Below are 21,105 nucleotides of genomic sequence, written 5' to 3'. Positions count from 1 at the left end.
CACACGACACCATAGGGCCAGTCTTCCAAACTCGCGGGAACCGGCGGTTACGCAAGACCACAAAAGTGCTAACTTCGGCGCGGTCACGCTTCGTCACGAACCTCGGACGCCTGCAAGTGAAACACTAGTTAGTTTGGGCTTTGTAAAATAAATTACCCAGCCCGCACCGTCTTGCGATACAACTGGCTCAAACTAATAAAAAGAAATAATAAAAAATATATAAAAAAGGGTAATCTCGCTTTGCAGAAAAAATAAGCAGATAAAAAAAAGAGGGGGGGGGGGGGGGGGGGGGGGCGCTACACTATCAGCGAAACCGCAGCCGCACACACGATCGCCGGCGGATTTCAGTTCATCATGCGTGAATTTAACGAACCGAGCAACCCACGGAAGACACTTAACGTTCCGCCATCCTATTTTACCACCGGTACAAGCTGGAGGAGAAAAACGCCAGGCATTTCGTCGTAAATAAAAGCCTTATCTTGATGCGACAGTAGATGCTCCAAGTTTAGAACTCCCTCACAGTTCTCAGTAAAACCACACGCCTATGATACCTATTCCCCACGCTGGAGATGTTTCAACAATACCGGAAGCTCACCGCGGCATTCCTGAATACTCCATCTTAACTCTAAAATCTCTGGCTCTCTCGCAAGTAGTAGATGCTCCACTATGCCTACCTGTACCGTGCATCAGGCGAACAGACAACATGAATTACTTTGCAACTTCTCTTTGTGTCTTCCGTTTCTACTATTGTTGACGAATGAAACTGGTAGTGGTGGAAAATCTGCAGAAAAAGAAAGAGGTGGCGTTGGAGGCTATCAACCGCACCTCAAGCATGAGAAGAGGTAGTAAATGACTTCAGGTCCGTACGCAATGCTCTTCCCTTTTTTTTTCCTTTGTGAGCTATATCTTGTGCACAGGTGTGCGAGGAATATGTGTGAAGAGGTCGAAGAGCCCTGATCTTCTCGGTAGCATGAAAGCACGGTCTTTACATCTTTGTTCTCACGCACACGGCATTTTGCTGCCTCGTTAGAGGCCGATAAAGTACAGGGGGTGGTCATGACACCCGTGACTTCACCGCCTTATCCGCCAACACCACACCTGTGCGTTCAGCGAAGCCCAAGAACTGCAAATTTAGCATCTGGTGATGATCACGGTGCTCTGAAAGCCGAAAGGAAGAATATTGAAATATAATAAAGAAAGTGAAAGCGATGAGCCGCCATAAATCTGCCAGAATCTTTCGCGTTGTTTTCCTTTTTTTTTTTTTGCTTTTCTTTTTTACGAGCTCAAGGTTCACGCCCTCCGACACTTCTCGCTCCTAACCTGAGCAGAATGTCGACTTCCTGTTGCGAACAAAGACGAAGAATGCATCTGCGCAAACACTCATTGCAAAGCGCAACCGGGCCTTTTGCTCCCAGCATCCTTCACACCAAACACGCATACAAATGTGCACGGCGTTACACAACTTCATTCACTTGCACGCACCACGAGACTCCTTGTACCTTGTTCTCAAGAAAGCTCCCACCAAGGGGGAAGAACGGGTCACTTTCGGGCGGTCCCTTTAAGGTCACTGGATCAGGAAGCGAAGCCCAGTTCCGTAGCTCGGCTGAACGGACCGGACACGCCATCCGGCTCGTTCGCCGACGTCACGGGCCACTGTGCACCCGCGGAAACGCTTCACCCGCATGCAAGCCCACTGTTACGAAGACGGCCCTCAGCACCACATTATGGTTATTTGCTTTGCGAGATAAAAAGTTGAACTCGGCATTTTCAAGAGGCGTCGCGCCGTGAAGAAAATAAGCACGCGGCTGTTCTACGGAAAAAAGTCTCTCCGAAGTGGAAGAGGTCTCTATGCGCTAGGAGAGAGGAAGAATAAAGGGAGATAAGTTTCGCGCGCGCTGATTCTCTCTTAAAACGGTCGACCTTTCCTCAACCGATAACCAGATTGGCCGCGGTCGACTTTCGGAAGCAGTGGGCAAACCAACTTCTGAAGTTGGGTCGGATCAGAGAGGGAGGTTTTAAAACTAGACTGCGCATAGAGAGCAGCTTGTGGTCGACGTCGCTACGCTACAAGCGCTTCCTACCGTCGGATAGAAAGGTGCTCTCGGTTTGTGCGACTGCCTTTTGCGAATCTGACGTTTGTGTAGAACACTCCTACAGCCGCAGTAAAGTAGTTGAGTTGAAAGTTGAACTGCACTTATGAGCTGGAGAATCAGCAGGTTTATTTCAGATACCGGCAACGTGCTGTGCCGACTGCAACCGTGCATATTTTTGGTCCTTTATTCGAGCTAACGCAGAGGAGTCGTCGTTTCATGTGCTCGTTCCGCCACTCTTGTTGACATGATCGAGATGGACGAACGTACTGTGGCTCTCAAGGGTAAGTTTAAATAGTTCATGTTTTCTTCTTATGTATTTGTGCACTGAGTAACTCCAGTATTGCGCCATTGCATCACCACTAGCGTCTATGTTGCAGCCAATTTCACTGACGAAAAAGTCCTTGCCCCGTAGTTTTCAGCAGAAGTATTAAGTTTTTGAATGCATCAATGTTATAGCTTTCACACATGACCAATAAAAATATTTCTGCTGGTAAGTGGTCACTATGTTTTTTGTCGCCAATGAAGAGGCTGCGGTGTAGACGATAGTGATGATGCAAGTGATGATGGGGCATCGGATGCTTCAGATGAACAAAACCTGTCCAGAGTGCGGTGTCCCCTAATCATCCATCTGTCACAATTGGCCAGATAGTAAAGTGGAGAGAATGAAATCTTTCAGTTACCTTGTAAGGAAAAGGAGAGAAAGTGAGGTCGGAAGGTGGATGCTACGGCAAGAACCCAGGAGAGGTCGGAGGATGTTATCTGCACTCTGGACGGAGGAGGTGCTGAAACGCGCGGAGGGATGCGCAACCTGACGGTGGTTAGCAAGCGAACAACCCGGAGGACAGCTACCTTGGAAGGGGAAGAGTGATGAGGAAAGTTAACTGAGAAGAAGAGCGAATATATCAAAGCGGCGTGTGCGCGTCAAAGTCACTATTCCATTGAGTGATTGATTATGATCTTCGCTTTATGGTTTACCGACGCTGTGCGGTGCTTGTGAATGGATTTCATGGAGCTGAGGCCTTTAAAGAGCGAGGTAATAAGAGTCAAAGAAGCGAGCTGAGCCGAACAACAACACCCTCAGAGGGCGCATGCACTTCAGACGGGAGATCTTACTTTAAGGAGGGAAGGATGCCAGTGACCACATAGGTGAATAAGTACCAAAGGCTAGGTGTGCGATGAAGGTATGTCGCAATTGGGGTAATAAAGTCTAGTGCTATATCTTGTCTTCGGATCGCTCCGCTCACCACCTGTAAATTATCTTTTTACTCATGCGGCTTCATCAATCAAAGGAACAAATCTGACGTAGATGAAATGAACTCTGCGGTGAGGAAATTGCTCGTGCATTTTCGGAGAACCCATGAAGTCCAGAATGCAGCTGTCCATCAGTTGGCAAGTAGGGCTGTGACACTGAATCAAGCTGTAGTGTGAAGCCAGAACAACTACATGAAAGCCAGGAAGGAATCTAGTAGGATATATTGAGCACTCGTAACGGGTGATGGTGTAAAGTTAGTGCTAAACGTATAAGGGGAGCAGCAGTGAGAAATGAAACTCGCCTTTGATTTGAAAAAAATGCTACTGGTTATAAAGATTATGTGCTGTTAACAGTCTCATACACGAATATAGAACCATGCAACTATGAGAACAAAAACATTGCGAGTATCGTCCCTTATTTAGACAGAAATTTCCGTTATCATATCTCGTCATCTTCGGGGGGTAATCTCTAAACGAAAAAAGCACATCTCATTCACGTGATCACATCACGTGTGATACGGCATGCAGGCAACTCAGAAGCGACAAACTCTGTCTATGATGTTTTTCCCGCTCACGCGCGACCTTTCCTGGTTATATCGAGAGGAACAGCGCATGACACGACCTGCATCCTCCGCCACTTCCACGTTGCCGCGACGCGCATATCCGAAGAGCGCGGCTACTAAGCATACGCCACTTTCTCTCGTCGACGGACACATGCTTCTTCTCTTCGGCGGCGAAAGCACTGGAGTCCGTCGTACTTCCTGATAGCGGGAGGTCAGGTAGCGAGAAACCAGGGGCGGAACGAAAACCGGACGAAGAAAAACGACGACGATCAACGTCCGGTCATCGCCAACCCGGAAGTAGGCGGTGGCGCGAGGGATAGTGGAAACGAGCAGCCCTCTCACCGCGAGCTGCTCCACTTGACGTCTTCGCGATTACGTGAGCGCGATGGCGGCATAACTCGCTCGCGTAACGTCCACGTAATAGCCGCGGCCGGCGTCGATTATGCTGAGAAGGGAAATGGAGGAGCGAGAGTGAATAAGCTGCAGACCCCCCCCCCCCCCCCCCCCTCCCTGTCCTGTTGGCTTCGCAGGTCCACCAGGAAAAGCGTAGCGGTGAGTAGGTTTGTAGAGAGAGAGAGAGAGAGAGAAAGGAGGTCTGGTGCTTTTGGTCGCTGTTGGGAAATGAAAAACAAGAAAGAGAAGCCGGCGGACCCGCGAGTCAAGATCATGGCGAAAGGAAGGAAGTGCGCCGGCAGCACGCGGACAATGAGCGCTACTCCGATGCGGCGGCGCCGGCCCAACACCTTGAACTTGAGCGGCGCCCGGAATGCAGTTGCCGCGCTGGTCGTTGTTGTCCGACTCGGTGTTGCAAGTTGCAATCACAATGATGGATTCCGCCGAAATCACTGCTGCCTCGCAATATTTGTATTGTCCTTTCTGCTATAGAAAGAGCGACACAAAATGATATACGGCTATGACGCGGTTTTATCATAAACGGGTGTTCGCTGTTGCGGTGATTGCCACGAGCTTCCGCAGCAAAGTGAATAAATAAATAAATAGCACGCAATCCATGCTAAACATAAATTAGCTCACTTTAAGAATACACGCATGTTGTTCTAAGTTAAGGTGCTATATGCGCAAGGAATGGCACGAAGACGGCTGTCACTGTTTTTTGCACCTTTGTGCAGTCTTTGGGGACTGTTTTACGACGAAAGCCTTTAATGGCTCGTCATTAACGTGAATCAGACGAGACAGATCCAAAGCCAATGCAACACAGTCAACATAACAAGTCAGATCAGAATCCAGCCCATAATCAAGCAGTCCACAATACTATCCATAATCCATAGTCCATAACACAATCCAGACAAGAGTCAATAACCCAATCCAAAGCCAACCCAGTAAATTCATTAACATATAAGAAAAGAATCGTCCTCCACGCGAGTCGAAGCCCTCCTCCGAGCACCAGCCGAGCGTGCTAACCGACTACGCCACGCCGAGCTTTTCTTTATTGCGCTCAAAATATACAATATTTTATATACAAATATACAAAATATACAATGTCTTTAATGTTTCAACGTGCGGGAGCTAGTAATGCAAGTGAGAAATGCATCTTCCTTCTCCTTGTCTATATTTCCTGCCGTCTCTCAACGTCGGGAGGGTGCCAAATCAACACTACAATAGAACATAGCTCCAAACGCTGTCGCCTTACCGCTCTTGAGGGATTTTAAATGCCTCCCAGAATTTTGCGAAAGCAATACTACGCCAGGTTTCGGCCCGTCGCGTAGTCGGTGGCCGCAGTCACGAATGACCATGAACAGCCGCGAAGAAGACGAAGAAGAAGAAGAAGAAGAACGCTCGGTCTCCCGCAGCTAATGCTTTCGCTCCATATTCCGTTCAGCAGCGTTTAAACTCTTCTCTTTTTTTTTTATGTCACTACGTCACCGGTAAGCACACACTTGACAGCAGCGATGACGTAGGGTGTACCACATAGAACCCTCGCCCTCTAATGGCGACTCGGAAGGATTTGTTTTTATTCCTTTTACTACCCGATTGTGTCAAGTGTTCCAGGTGATATAGGTAAATGCGCCTAATGCAAGCAATGTAGATGCCGTAGCGTTGGCAAAGATCTACTTAGAAACATTTTGTGCGCACGAAGGCCGCCCAGATAAGCAAAACCAATCGCTCACCAAGAAAACAAACGATTTCACAGCAAGCACATGTCAGCGTGGACAGAAACACACGTCAGGCAGGCTCGAATATGTAAGGTCAACCCAGAAGCCAAAATGAAAGAACTTATTACAATATTTTAGAGCTTTTCTGTGAAAGCACTAGGATTAGAAAACGAAAATTCAGCCCCGAGCTAGGTTCGATCCAATATCAGCGCGAAAGAGCAGCTTTGTTTTCCGACGCCTTACCAGATGGCATACTACCCATTGAGCACGGAGAGTTTTCCTTTTAGCATGGAATTGATTACAGTCAAGCGATGGTCTGTATAGACTAATTTTGTACAAACTCTTAGGACTACAATGTCAAATCAACCCGGTACAAAATACGGAACAAATAAGCAACAGCACACTGGAAAAAAGGTAGTGCACGACATAGCAACAATAAAGAGTGCCACTCCGGTTATAACGCCCCTCGCCACATGTACCACAAGAGTACTGCATCTTTGCAATACACTTGAAACAATACTCAGTTGTGTCAGGAACATTGGGGTCAGTAGAAGATTAACTAAACTGAGTTGCAGGAACATACGGGTCAGGAGTGTGTGAAGTGCCACGGAAGAACCCGAATTGTGAAACTAGCTGCCGGACATACAGGACTAAACCAAGGCCGACAGCGGTTGCAGGGCGAAAAGGACATCACACCTCACAATATATATAAAAAAAAAAGTAAATTAGTTTGTAGGAAAGCAAAAGCGCTGTATCTGTAACAAATATTCGTGGTAATTTGAACTGCGTTTTGAAGGAAACAAGATGGAGAGAAAAAGGTGCACACAGCAGAGGGCTCCGATCGCTTTTCATCCAGCCTTTAAACTGCACCCTGTTTTGGGGACTTATCGTGGGACAGCAGAGGTATCAAATGAACATAGCGTTTGTGTTGAGTACAGAAAGATAGCTAGTATTATTTATTTATCTTTTCCTGCTATGCTTATATCAGTGGCATGCCCCAGGTTGTCGCCTACGATGACTGAAGCAAGACACAATAAGTACAATTCTGCGCAGTAAACCTCCTTGTTTTTGTTTTTTCTTTTTTTAGCTCGGAGGCGACCATCCAGAACCAACTTGATTCTTCTCTTTTCTATTGTATTGGGGTGTCCACGCCTCATTTCTGCCAAAGGTACTCGCACTTGTCATCATATGTGTCGAAGGGCTGATAAGTAATGACGCCCCTTATAAGCGCCAGAGCTTCGTTTCGGAGGCCTTCATGGAGGGACATTATCAATCCTACCCGCATCGTCGTTCTAAAATCTTCATATTCCAAAGTTCATAACTCTTCACTCTGCTCACAGTAGCTCTCAAAAATGCGTGTGGTTGAGAGTGCATTCATAACACAAATCCCATCTACGCAGAGCAACGCAAGATCGTCAGAGCAAAGTCACACACATACTTGTGTTGCTTGTAATAGAAGGCTGTCTAGTGCCCTGCGGTTGTTATTTTTCTTAAATTTCTGCACAAAGCTTCCTTCCAACAACAGGGCGAGCAGTAATGCCAGGTCAGTCGTCAGCCAATGCAAGGGTGTCTGGAGCTTCATATTGCAACTGGCTTGTAGTAATTGGAGCAAATATATCGTTATCGTTCATCAGTTAGTTCTTCACTTAAAAATGCCCAGAGGCAGTAGCATTTCAACCAACGTGGTGCTGTGGAACCCGATTAGTCAAAGGTAAAACAGTTCATGTCAATTATGGTAGTCTTATACAGGCGCACACTATAAGGTGAGAAATTGGCCTAGGCGTTCGAACACTTCACTAAGACCACAGAAGAACTGGATAGAATAACAGAAGTGACCGGAGTTCGCGACTTTTCAAACCGTAAAAGCAGCTCGGACGGCCGGGCGCGCGAGCAACCTATATAAACAGAAAGGGGCGAATGCCATCTGTGCGGGCGATTTTGAACATTCGGACACGGACTCAGAAAGTGAAATAGGAAACTTCACTGAAAGGGAGAATCTTCTCTCAAGTTCGCGCACAATGCTCATGCTGGCTCACCCTAATGAAATTGCACCAGCTAGCCTGGAAATATGCCAGTGGGAGAAGGCGCCGGCACGCATAGTATCTTAGGCATAAAGTCGGTTCTAACCACCCCATCCATCGCTGCGGTACTTGTGTACTTGGGAAAACCGGAAGCTGAGTTCGCATGCAGTCAACGCAAGGTATACGCTATCGTTCTAAATTCCGTACCACCCCGCCCACCTCTTCTCCTTGCTTTCTTCTCGCGTGTGTTTGTTTTCTTTCAGATAAGGTCGGACCGGAAATAAGAAATATTTTCAGTGCCGAAATCACCTTGTGCTGGGCTTGCTCCGCGGCTGTTCCCTTATCTGAATTTTTTTCCTGGGCGGTAACTTCGCATATAATCCGCAATCTTTCAAGATTGCTTGTCCTTTCTTTTTTTCTTTTTTTTTTGGCTCGGCGAGTTGAAAATTCCCCAACCTATACGTATTAAAATGCCCCACTTTTCGTTTTGCTATTCACTCTATTATACAGTTTCATTCTACTTCTCATGCTCAGTATTCACACGCCTTGCAACGTCTGCCATGGCAGGCAGCTCCTAAAGATGTCCATACTGAGGAAAGAAAGTTTAAAGAATTTTAAAATAGAGTACGACTGCTTTCGATTTAGCTTGCCTTTCGCTGGAGGCTCCTTATGAAGATGGTCTGGGTATACGGAGGCAGCAAGCCAATAGGAAAAGAAGTTGATGACCTCGGCGTGAAGAGACACGATAAGAAAGCATGTTACCCTGCGAGAACGGCATTTAGTATCCTGCCTTCGTTATTACAAACACTGATACCGAATGTACGAGTCAGATCACGCGAGGGGCTCAAGACGCTAGCGCGTTTTGTATGCGCCGTGAGTATTTCGTCGCGCTCACGAAAAAAAGAGACGCGGAATCTTTTTTTTCGGAGACTCGTATTCTCGGCGGTCGATCTGTGCGGGCTTAGAGAGGATTTCCGCGAGGAGCGGGAAGTGTTCGCACTGTCCTACCAATTTTGTGCTTCTGAGTGCGCGCATATTGTAACATATCGGGTGACCGAAGATGACACTGACGTAGCTTGAATTTTTTGCTGCGTACTCAGCTCCGTCCCATATACCAGTGACGTTTCCTTGATAGTGGAGTAGTAATGGGTTCGTACTTGGGGAAGCGCTGCGTTCGAATACCGCTGCTACGTGAACCCGGTATCTTCGCAGTCATCAGGGGCGTTCCCAGGAAAGACGCGTTTTCCTGAGAGAAACGTTGGAAAATGGTGTCACTTGTTGCTCGCCAAACTGCCCGCTTGCAATGATACGCGTCCATGACGAGCGGGGACACAAGTTCAGGGTCTCCGAGTGGTTCAAATTAATTTGAATCTTCATCTACATATTTATTTATAGTCTACTGCGCTTTGGTTTGCGCGAAAATGCTTAATCAACTACCTCTGCGGATTTTGTCTAACATAAAATCGCACCACTTTTCTATGGCACCGCATGGCAGCTCGCAGATCTGTCGAGGGGTGTAGAGGTCCCATAATGCACGTTTATTTTAACTACCAGAGCAGTCTAGTTTCATTATCAGTGGTAAAACGATGAGACCGAGATGGAGATGAGCAGGGTGAGTTGAAGGGGCTTCACAGGTACAATAGCTCTCGTGTGTGCTCTTCCTCCCTTTTCGCCTTTATCTGTCCACGCTGCATTGTAAAACAATGTCAGATTGTAGCAAAAACTGCTTTGTGATCTGTGTAGCGACTTAGCACGACAAAAGCCGTATGGAAGGAGGACGTCTTTGGAAGGAACAAGCCCAGCGGTATTGCCGAGAATCGGCTCGCCCTTTCTCGGTGTCCACTGTTTCCAACGCCGAGACGTCCAAATAGCAACTGCCGTCAATATATATATTTCCAGCCGTCCGTGAAAGCTCCACGAGCCTTCAAGACAAAAGCCGTGCGAACGTCTCGCGTTTACGACCAGTTTGCAGAGGGTAAAAGAAAACCTGGTAACCTGTCTCCAGCTCGTAACCTGGGACGATCCTTGCTATAGGTTCCGGCAGAGAGAGGCTTCGAAAGAGGATGTGGAGGAGACTGACAAGCGACGAAACAAAGAGCGACGGCAGCTGAAAGCGGCTGGCTGTGCGCGGAGTAAAAGCCGGCGGAAGCCGCCCACTTTGTGTACTCGAAGATCGGATATCTTGCTTCCGGCAGCCGCAATGCACTGCTCGGGGTCAGCCACGCACGTGCGGAGGCTGTCCACCGTTTGTTTTTGTGCTCCCGGAAGCGGAAGTGGTCGTGAACTTTGATGCGGCCACAGAAGGCTGCTCCGATATTGTGCCACTCCCCCGGTCGCTGTCGGACTACGTGGTCCTCGTAGTTTACTCTAGATTTTTTTTTTCTTTAGGCAAAGACGCTGAAATGCGGTTCACAGCTGATGCCAACCTTATATTGTAGAAATGAGAAAGCTATAGACTTCCGAAGAAAGGATGATATTGATTATATAGTGTTACATGAGTGGAGACTTTTTCTGGCCAAGGGACAGTTAACATACTTGCATTGCCTGGTGTATATTTATTTGCCTGTAAGGCCTTTTAGTGTTCTACTAATAGCACAATATGACTCATTTTGCTGCATAACGACATATACCAAGGGTTCCAGGCAAACTCGCCGTAAATTTTTAAAGATAGCTTTTTTGATGTAATAAGATAACATCTCCGATATATATTGCCAATGTTGCCGGTGGACTTCAGAAAACTGACAAATGTTTTTCACTATTTAATCAGTTAACTCAGCTTTGATAATTAACTTTTTAAATATTGCTAACTGTTTAATCAGTTAACTGACTCTGATAAATAACTTTTTAAATATTTCAGATGGGGCTTGGTTGCAGTTAAAGATTTGTTGCTCCTGGCTCGCACGCCAGAGTGACGCGTTTTGATGGACATTGTCAAGCGCGCTCTGGAGACGCGCCGTTTTCGAATTGCGCCAGAAGTGGACAAAACTGGACTCTCCATTGTGAGAAGGGTAACCGCGTTTTAGAAATGGCAAAGGCTGATATGCCTAGCATTATTAATCAGCTATAAATCTCTGATCGATTGCAATTGGACGCCTATCTCTATTAGTTAAGAAAGCAACAATAAAAATTTAGTTAACTGCCAACCTTTTCAAAATTATTCAGCGGTCTTCTGATCTTCGCCAATACCAGTACCTTGTCAAGATTACTCTCCTGCTTTATGATTTTCGCTGATACTGGTATTACTATCAAGAATTATAATCTCAAAAACACTGGACGAGGGACGGGATAGGCGTTCACTATCTAGCGCTAGCACTAGCTCTAGTGAACGTCTTATGTGTTTCCTCTTACACCCTCCGTCCAATTTTTGCGCTGAATTCTACATGCAGCCCCAACTAGCCCAGCAGCATTTTCTCTCGAACTCCTATTCCTATGCCTGTTTAAAAATAGTAAAGGGCTCATCTGAAACACCTGGATATGTAGCTGCGCTAAACAAGCGCTTAGCAATAGGTCAGGTCGGTCGCGAGAAGCTTTATTATGATACGTTCAGTGAGTTCTGCCCCTGTGAGGGGTAAGAGGTAAGCGCACTGGCTTTCAAAAGCCGTATATGTTATTGGTATTAGCTTGGCTTGGCATGACTTACTGCAGCATATCCCACCTCCTGACCTTGTTTCGTGAACATTTCAGGCACAAAGTTTCAGTTATGCTTGTGTCTGCAACATGAAAACGACAGAAAGCAGTCCTGGCCGATGGCTACTTCAGGATATAGACTAAGGTGACTTTTGCGACACAGGGTTTGAATAGCAAATGACCAGCAACGACGAAGCGCTTTTCTACGAGCTCTATTTGAGTTTTCCTCTCCATCGTACGATGCAGAGCGGCATGGACACCGCCTTGCATCGACACAGCACTACAGGGGTACAAATAAATGCTCGCGCGGAAACACTGGCGGTAAATTTAGACACAATTGTGCAACCTTTCTCAGTGCTTCAGATTGCGAGTACCTACTTCCCGTATACTACTCCGACTACATTATTTTTATTTTAATGGTTTTGACGGAGGGTGGGACGTACCAATGCGTGGGTTCCGTGGTGCCTCGACCGCCTGTTTCTTGTCTTTTGTGCGCGCACTGCGGAACCATAGAAAGAGACAGAACAATCGAGCCACGTTAGCTGCACCGGTCAGTTCCACGTGCACCCACGTGCGCAGTCGAGCAAACCGGGAACGGCGCGGCGTGACCGTCCATGAGGAGGCAGCTGCCTGGCTTCGTTTCCTCGTGACCAGGGCGGCTTCTCGAGAGATCACTACACTCTGCGAGTAGAGTGTACGCTCTGGCGCCGGTTGCAGCGACCGTATGGTGGTTTCTCCAGGGCCCAAACACGAAGCGGAATACGCATGCGGTGCTCCGTGCTGTGCCGGTGAGACGTGGTGTGGTGTGACGACTGCGGGACGCGCCTTGAATCCGTGGGAAAGGAAATTGCGAGCAATGAGAACAGAACATGGAGTTTCCTGTGCTACGCGGTTTTTTCTGACAAGTTTATTAGTTAATATCTAGCCCAGTTTTATTTTACTCTGTCAGAGGCCAGTCCGCAACGTCTAATTGTTGACGCGACATCATGCTGACTACCCGGTTTACACAACGTAAGTTTTGTATACTTTCTGTTATTTCCTCTTTCGGTTATTTGAAACAGGAAAAATGGTAGCTCGTAGCAGAAATAACACGACAGCGCTTTGTTTACCAGGGCCGCTAGTTATACGTATTTCCTTCAGCAAGGTTCTCACAGTAATTTGTGGCTCTATTTTGACATCAGTGTTTACGTGCGAGTGGAACGAGACGCAAATTTATCTGGCCGATCTCTCCGGCTACAACGTAAAGAATAGACTAGAGCGTAGATTTAACCATCACTGTAACAGTAAATGTTAACGAAGTTAGGAGCAGTTATACTTATGGAAACAAGTCGACAGCAACCTGGTGGCAGCGAATGGACGAGGTAGTTGTTCTTCAAAAGGCAGGCATTTCAAAATCTAAAAGGTCGCTATTATAATGGGGCCACATCTCGCTTTTGCAGAGGTAGTTTTCTTCTAACACCGCGGGAGTATTTCTTGTGATCTTGAAATGCTCACTTAGATTTTCGTTCTTCAGTAGCATCCCAAAGAGGAACACTACATATGACACTGAAGACATATAGAAGGAGACATGCTTCATTAGCCTCATACGAATGCTGACGCGAATGTTGTCCTCCTGCCGAACGCGATCGAAAAGCCTATGTGCACTGGTTCGTTGGCTCGGTGAGAAGGCAAGGTGGGAGCAGAGTGGAACAAAGAACATAAATCTACCGCGGCTCGATCAAGAGTGAGTGTTTGCGCAGAAGCAGGAGACGCCCGAAGGCGCTTGTCGTGTTTGCCAAGCAGCGACCGCGACGTAAACACTTCGCCAACTGAATCATTTCAGTCCTCGGGCGGCTGGCAGGCTTGCTGTAAACGCGAGGCTATTCACCCGGAAGCAAGTGTATGCGCTAGGCGTCCCCCCGGCGGGCGAGCGCTTCAATTGCCGCACCGATCGCCCCCGCGCCTTGCGATGGCAGCTACGAAGACGATGAGTTAAAGCACATGCGCGACGAGCTGTCAGTCCATTTTTCCATCGATGATTACAGTTTGCAGGTCACAGGATTGGGGTTAGGCGGTGTTTGGAGAGCTACCCATTGTTGTCTCTATGGCGTCTGAGTCTAAATGATCGTGTGCCCCATAGAGAGATGTCTGTTTATGCCTTTACGCACGCACGACATCTCTGTCTGTATGCGTCATCCAGCGGTATGAAAGGTCACATCACTGGAGGCAAGTGCATTTCGTTTTTACTTTTTCGTTAAATCACAGCTGCGTGCCGCATTGGCTGTTCGTCTATAGCTTTAATTTTCCCCGTTTTTTTTCTTGGCTAGACAAAGGAACTACCTTGTTCTCCTGTCAAGAAAGATGTGGGCGTTCTTAAGAAAAACTAGGACAGCGGAAGAAGCAAATTTTGCGCTTGCATTTCCAACGGGGGGTGGTCAATCTATCCAATGCTAAACGTTTCAGCTGTATAAATTAAAGGAATGCTGAAGCCATTCAAGCTGATCTCTCTTGGCTGCTCTTTACTACTTCCGGGTTCAGATAGCTAAGTTGAGAAAGAGTCACGATATATGCATCTCTCGCTGCATGCGCCACTGATTATGACGCGCCGATCATAATTTGTGAAAGAAACAGGCAAGTGACAGCTGAAGGGAGATACGGGAAATGTTCGACAGGAGCTTTCTTGGGTGTCACTTTATTGAGAGGCTACTGACGAATATTGTGAAATATTGTTTTCAACGTAGGGGTATCAACCATCTAATTTTGCGATGCTTAGCAAATTTCTGCTTTTAAAATTAGTACTAAACTAGAACCGAGTAGTTAAGTATTCCGCAGAAAATCAACAAGGTATACTTTTGACAGTAATGAATACAAAACTGTAAACCTCTGAGAAGTATGTGAGGTGGTATTGATTATTAGGCTACTATCTTTTCATATGGGAATAATTTATCATCATAAACAGCTTCTCGTTAAAAACAGGAAATTACCTAAAGTTTCTGAATATTTGTGGTGACTGAAGTGAAATGTGGTTTGATCTCGTTCATAAAAACAGGGTGTTCATATCGCAATGTCTAAACGAGGGTTGAGCTCGTTCTAGAAGAGTGTCATAAACAGTTAGGTAACTAAAATAAATGAACGCTTTAAAAGGCGTCTGTAAATCTTCAATTTATTTATACTATTACGGAGGATTTGGGCTGAAAGTTGTCTAGCGCTACTATTTTTTCCTTCTGTTAACAGGGCCCCACTGAATTAAAACAAGGGTATTCAATGTTATAGGTTGCATGGTGCTGTAGACTGCAAAATGTATACGCCTGCTTAGAACTAAGCGGTAACTTGATCACGGGACTCCCACTAGTCGCGAAACTAAATGATGCAATGCGGTTTGCCGCGCATTGCATTGTTTCTCTTCCCCCTGTTATCTCAGTGATCTTGTGAATTTACTGACACAATCACGCAAGAAGAATGTTCGCGGACGCCTTCTCAGGCGACTTAGTACATCCGTGAGAGGGTCATCTGGCCTTGGACTGGTAACCCTTATTCCAGCGAGAGCCGTAATACAATACACGAGCTCTGGAAAATGAACTGGAAAGCCCAAAGCGGCACGCAGGAAAGGGAGCAGTGGGCTTAGCAGAAGAAGTACAAAGTAAAACGGCATGTGTACTCTTGAAAAGATAGGTTCACTGCTTTGCCGAGTTCCCAAGAGGCTGAAGAGATAGCGGCTCGCGGCCGGTTTCTTCCGCGGACGAGCCTTGACCTCAGCGGGCGAGCTCTTCTCACGTGCATCGCGTTTCGTATCCCACGTCTCAGGACCGGAAGGTGCGGTCGGTTGTTGCTCTGTGAGACACGCTTGCTTGCCTAACAAGCAACCGGTTCGATTTGCCGATTGTTGCCGCCCGGTGTGAACCGTCCGCGTGTCTTCACGGCACCCGTGTATTGGAAGCAGTTGCGGAATAACATGAGGGTACTGCGCTGCTACGAGCTCCCAGCAACCAAGAGAGCCTCGCGGCAAGACTGTCCATGCGGTGCGCATACAAGCGTAAGAGCCCCGCTGCTCATGTTTGCATTTTTGCTAATAAATGACGGGGCGGGGGAAATGTTTCAGGCTGCACAATCGTCATGCGATCCGGTTTATCTTACGTGACGCGCACGCGAAGTTGCAACAGGACCCCTGACTGCCACGGCGTGTCACAACTGCAGGAAAGAAAATGTTACAAGGCCTCTCCTCGAGTGCAAGACAAATTCGCTTGATGAAATGGAACCAAAACGCAGGGGTATGCGAGCTTAGCCTCTGTGGGAAAGTATGCAGGTTACCCACGCGACCCACGCCCGTGGAAGGAAGGTTGATTGCTTTGACAGACAAGAGACGGCGTAAGACAACTCTGTTGCGTGTGCACAAATACGGCTGATGCAAAGGCAATTGTACACGCGAGTGCGTTCATATGTAGCTACGCAATCACATGCACGAAGTACGTTGTATGCTCCTTGCCCCTTCCCTATTAGCATACCTGTACCGCCTGTGCCATAAAGACTGAGAGGTGACCAGGATCTAACTCGAAGCTTAAGTCTCCGCCATCAATCGTTTGCTTGAAGAGTGGATTGAAGGTGAAACAAAAAAAAAAATGAGGGAAAATTGGTACAAAAAATGGGAACTTGCGTTATTTCTCATGTTCGTATCAGTTGCTTTACCTCCATGGTTGAAAGATCCCAGGTCGCTGTGATTGCTCCTGGCTCGTGCACGTGTAGGGTATTTTATCATAAAAGCGCAAATTTTATGAATTTTTACACACAAAACATCGGTCCTCGGAAGTTTTAGCGGGGATTATTTTTTTCTTTTTATCACTCTGCGAGAACAAGCCCCACAAGGTGATCTGCATGCATGCATGCTTGCTAGTTCTCTTTTTGATTCTAAAACAATGTTAAAAGCTTGTTTTCAGAGAAAATCTTTTGCACGCCTAACAAAACTTCTCGCAATTTAAACGTCATAGGGGCAATAATTATTTTCGCCTCTTCCGGAAGTGCGATCACAGTATACAATTAGTTTCCACGCACAGTCTTTGTCAAAAGTGTAGAGCCCAGGGGGTCTGGTTCTGAGCCAATTGGTGCGGCTTGTAATGCATTTCTAATGTTCGAAATATCTTGATAGTAAGAATAATTTTTGTCCTAGCCTCTGCAATGAAAAATACCTCCAGTAGTGCTATATCAGCGCCACTACACGGCTCAGAAGTAGACCCCCCGGGCTCTACACTTTTGACAAAGTCTGTACGTCCTTGCAGCTATTGATGTAATTTAGGTGGTGACAACAATGCTCAGTACCGAGCACATATTTCCCACTTTAGCCCAACGAACACTAGGGACGCGCATTGGCAATTCATTGCAGCACTTCGACCCAATAAAATGGGACCTCTAAAGGAACTCAAACGTGATGTTCCTACTAGCTTGATTGTTAGATCCTTCGTAAACGGCATGAATTCATGTTTTATGCGTAAGATGTACAAAACGAGGCCAAACAGCAATAAATTTTTTTATGTTATTCCTCTACACTATGTTAACATAGCTTGCGCTAGGACACTAGGTTCACTTACATTCCTAAGCATCCTTATAGAAGGGCACTAAGTTCCCTCATATCGGTTTGTAACCACACAAATGCAGCGACGTTGTCTTAGCCGCATTGTCTGCCACTATATGATGTATAGCTTAAGTTCATTCTGTGCACCTTGCTGGGTGTAAGGCAGCCTACAATGTAAACGCTCCATCGCCCGCGTGAGCCTTTCAGACGTTTCGCAAGCACTTTTGCTCGCATCGGCCCACATTCTCTCTATCGCGTCGTCCTCGTGTCCTTGACCAGACCAGATCAGACCTGAGGCACCAAGCTGCCCCCGTTGCCTCTGTTTGCTCCCGACCCTCCATTGCTTAGGGCCGTGCGAGGCAGACGCATCGATTGCGTGTCTTCAACAAGTGGCGCAAGGCCGCAACGCTGTGGTCCGCGGCGGATGCAGTGTAAATTGAAACACCTTATACAACACTAAGCAGGGCAAGCAGTTGCGTTGGGAAACTGCGCGTCGCCTCTCACGAGAGAGTAGAATCAGCATACAAATATCGTTGCTTGCTGCAATTCCCCTTCTGAACCACAGCGGAATGAAACGAATGGCTAATCTAGTGGCGTATTTCTAATCTAGGATTCTGAACGCTTAATGGAAAGGCAGACAAGTGCCGTACAATTAGCTGAGCTCACGGAACTCTAAAGTAGGATTTCTTCAGCGGCGACAATACGCTATTCGAGTTGTGCAGGCGACGATGGACTACTGGCCGAACAGGGAGATGCTCTATGGGCAGGCGACAGCACACAATAGGCGGTTTGAACGTCGCTGGTATAAAAAAGTTAGCGGCAAACAGGTGTTTCTTGTTTGAAAAGGCGACTGCCCCGAAAAATGTCGTGTCTTTTGCGCCCCTGTGTGCGTGTGTGTGCATGAGTATGCGCGCGTACATGCAAGCACATAAATCAGATTAATGTGGTACTTTCCACCTTTCAAATTCTTAACTTCTTTAACTACTGACCTTATATGTCACATTTCCCGCTTCTAATAATACTAGATTCGGGAGCAGTTGGAGCGATGTTTCTTTTTTTTTTTCTCTTAATTTTCTTTTTGTGTGCGTGCAATGCTGAATCGAACTTCAGAATGGTTCTACTTAAAAGAGAGGGCGCGCAATTGTTCCTGCGAATAAGACCATCAATATATCGAAACAAAGTTTCAAGCAATACGCTTGATACGCTTATCATTACCCGCGTTCTTTAACCCAGTTAAAGTTAAGAGGGATATTTAAGTCTGTTTAGACGTTGTTGGTTGGTTTGGTTTGTGGGGTTTAACGTCCCGAAGCGACTCAGGCTATGAGAGACGCCGTAGTGGAGGACTCCGGAAACTTCGACCACCTGGGGTTCTTTAACGTGCACTGACATCGCACAGAACACGGGCGCCTGGCTTTTCGCCTCCGTCGAAAATCGGCCGCCGCGGCCGCGTTTGATCCCTCTTGAGCACAGCAGCCGAGCGCCCTAACCACTGCAACACCGTGGCGGGGGCTCACGTGGTGTGAATGCGAAATATAGCTGAGCTTGATTAGAAAATTAAAAGATGGATTGAGGCGAATTAAGAGGTGTAATAAAAGGTGGATTAGTCTGGCTTAGCAGTAGTTACGTATATAGATCGAATTTTAGAGCCGCCTTCGCGCGCGACCATTTTCAGCATACCGGCGTGCTGCCATCCGATTGTTCCCTTAGGGACCGCGGGGCTGCGGTATCTCCGCTTCCGCACCTGTACGGTGGCCGCGATTTTCTAGCATTATGGCGTTAAATAATTGAAAATGATTGTATACGATATTTTTACCGCGCGGCTGTGTCGCAGCAAGTTTATCTGCGTTGTTACGGAGTTAAAATTGACGCGTTTGTTATCCAATTTAGCTTGGCATTTGCTTTAATAGTGCTGGCGTTCAGCACACAGTCATGGTAATGCGTTTTGGCACCCGTTAGCCGAGAAACGTCTTACAACAATTATACGGATTACTAATGTGTGCGTGCGGATCACTTGGTATCCATTGCAAATTCGCGTTTCAGCCTTCCTGTAGCTGAAGCAAACCTCACAGATTAGCCTGTGTTGCCCTTTGCTTTGTAATGCATCAGTCACTTCAACCACTTATCGCTGTGCGTTCATCTAAGTCGCAGAGCTAACAGAGGCAAGTTTTTTTGCACTATATTTATAAACATGAATGATTTAGGATTGTTTCTTTTTACCCTTGGATAATCTAGCGCCCATGAAAGTGCTGTACCTGCACGTCACCGCATGTCGCCACATTACCGTACAGTACATGCCAAAATAACAGCCACAAACTGGTGCTAGCCGGAGCATTAAGGTTAGTTTTTATACGGTACATGAGGTTTAGCGTCCCAAAGCGACATCGGCTTCGAGATACGCCGTAATGGAGAGACCTAGAAATTCGGACCACCTGGCGTTCTTTAAAATACGCTGAAATCGCACACTGCATGAATACCTCCCGTTTTACCTCCATCGAAACGCGGCCGTCGCGGCATGGATCGAGCCCTCCTCTTCGGGGTTAGCAAACGAGCGCCCTAACAACAAAGTCACCACTGTGGGCATAGAATAGATGCACTAGTTGTGTTAGCTGGAATAAGTATATAACAGAGAATCTACCTTTCCCGACAGTGCGGCCAGAAAACGAGCATATCTTATTTCGAAACATTTTGCGTGTGAAAACGTCGCGTAAGCCGCTTGGGAAAGGTGAACAAGCACCATTGGTGACTGACCGAGAACACGCGTCTCGCTTAAACATCATTCAACCCACAGCCGCCTATACGGCTACATAAATTGAGCAAAAACAAAAAAAAGAAAGAAATTTGCAAAGCAAATGAAAAATATAAACGCCGCACAATGCATTTACTGCACATAAAGAACAGACAAAAAGAGCGCATAAATCTGCTTATGACTGTAATTTTGAATTCCGAACTTGTCTGGTGGACAGAGCAGGGATCTCGCGTCAACTAGGGAAGATTAATGCCCTTCAAAATAGAACTATCTGACATAAGAAAAAATGGAAGCCGTGATGCAAAACACACATCTACATCGATAGGGTGCGGAGTGCGTTAAATACAGAATTAAGGAATACTTGCACACAAACACACAGTTTACGCGCGACGTCCGGGCGACTCGCAGTTCCTGGGAATTGCGCGCCCACCTGTGCCGCCTGGTGCCGAGAGTAGGAGCGCGCCAGCAGCCTGTGCGCGAGGTAAAAAAAAAATCTATATTGCAGTGGCTAACTGCAGGTCCACTGCAACCACGTCCGAGTCTCGTTGATGTCAGGTCAATTTTTCGGTACCAATTTTTATTGACACCGCTGCCTCCGCCGAGTGTTTTACTAACAGGGCGTACGAAGTTTTCGCTTTAATATAAAAACTTGCAAATCTCATGAAGCGCTTGCGTGTTTTGTTTTACACATGTTTCCACCGAATGTGCACCATAATAAAGAACTTATTTGGCAAGGTTCCACAAAGAACTCTTTCTCAGAGATTTTAGGAGCGAAAAAAAAGCTGTATTCGCTTTAATGTTATTAACCGAGTCACAAAAAACATTTACAGTGCAATATAGAATATTCGGCCATTGTTATCGTTGCTCTCGAGACATTATGGAGGGGGGGGGGGAGGGGGCACGTACCAAAGCGGTATTTTCAATGCAGAAGTAAAAGATAATACAGAACTATCTACTATAAATTCAAGGATAGGGATGGTTTAAGGTGCGAAACAGGCCTTTCAAGCGCTCTTAATACTTTCTGGTTGCAACAACTGGCAAAAAATTAAGCAGGAGGCAGAGAAAATTAGGCTGCTATTAACGTCGTGTGAAACACAGTACTTCCACCGTAATGTGAAATACGGGACATTGGGCTCATTGAACATCCAATA

The 21,105-nt window shown here is 46.7% G+C and overlaps 1 protein-coding gene across 1 annotated transcript in view; it reads left to right on the top strand.

The window, feature by feature from the left end:
- LOC146185584 (acetylcholinesterase-1-like) overlaps positions 1–21,105 on the top strand; it is a 50,167-nt gene that overhangs the window by 12,510 nt on the left and 16,552 nt on the right. The gene's annotated exons all lie outside the window — the stretch shown is intronic.

This window comes from Amblyomma maculatum, chromosome 6 (genome assembly GCF_055883805.1).
Source record: "Amblyomma maculatum isolate TAMU_Amacu chromosome 6, ASM5588380v1, whole genome shotgun sequence".
NCBI lineage: Eukaryota > Metazoa > Arthropoda > Arachnida > Ixodida > Ixodidae > Amblyomma > Amblyomma maculatum.
The sequence above is the reverse complement of the archived record's forward strand: the minus strand, read 5'-3'. Positions and strand labels throughout refer to the sequence as shown.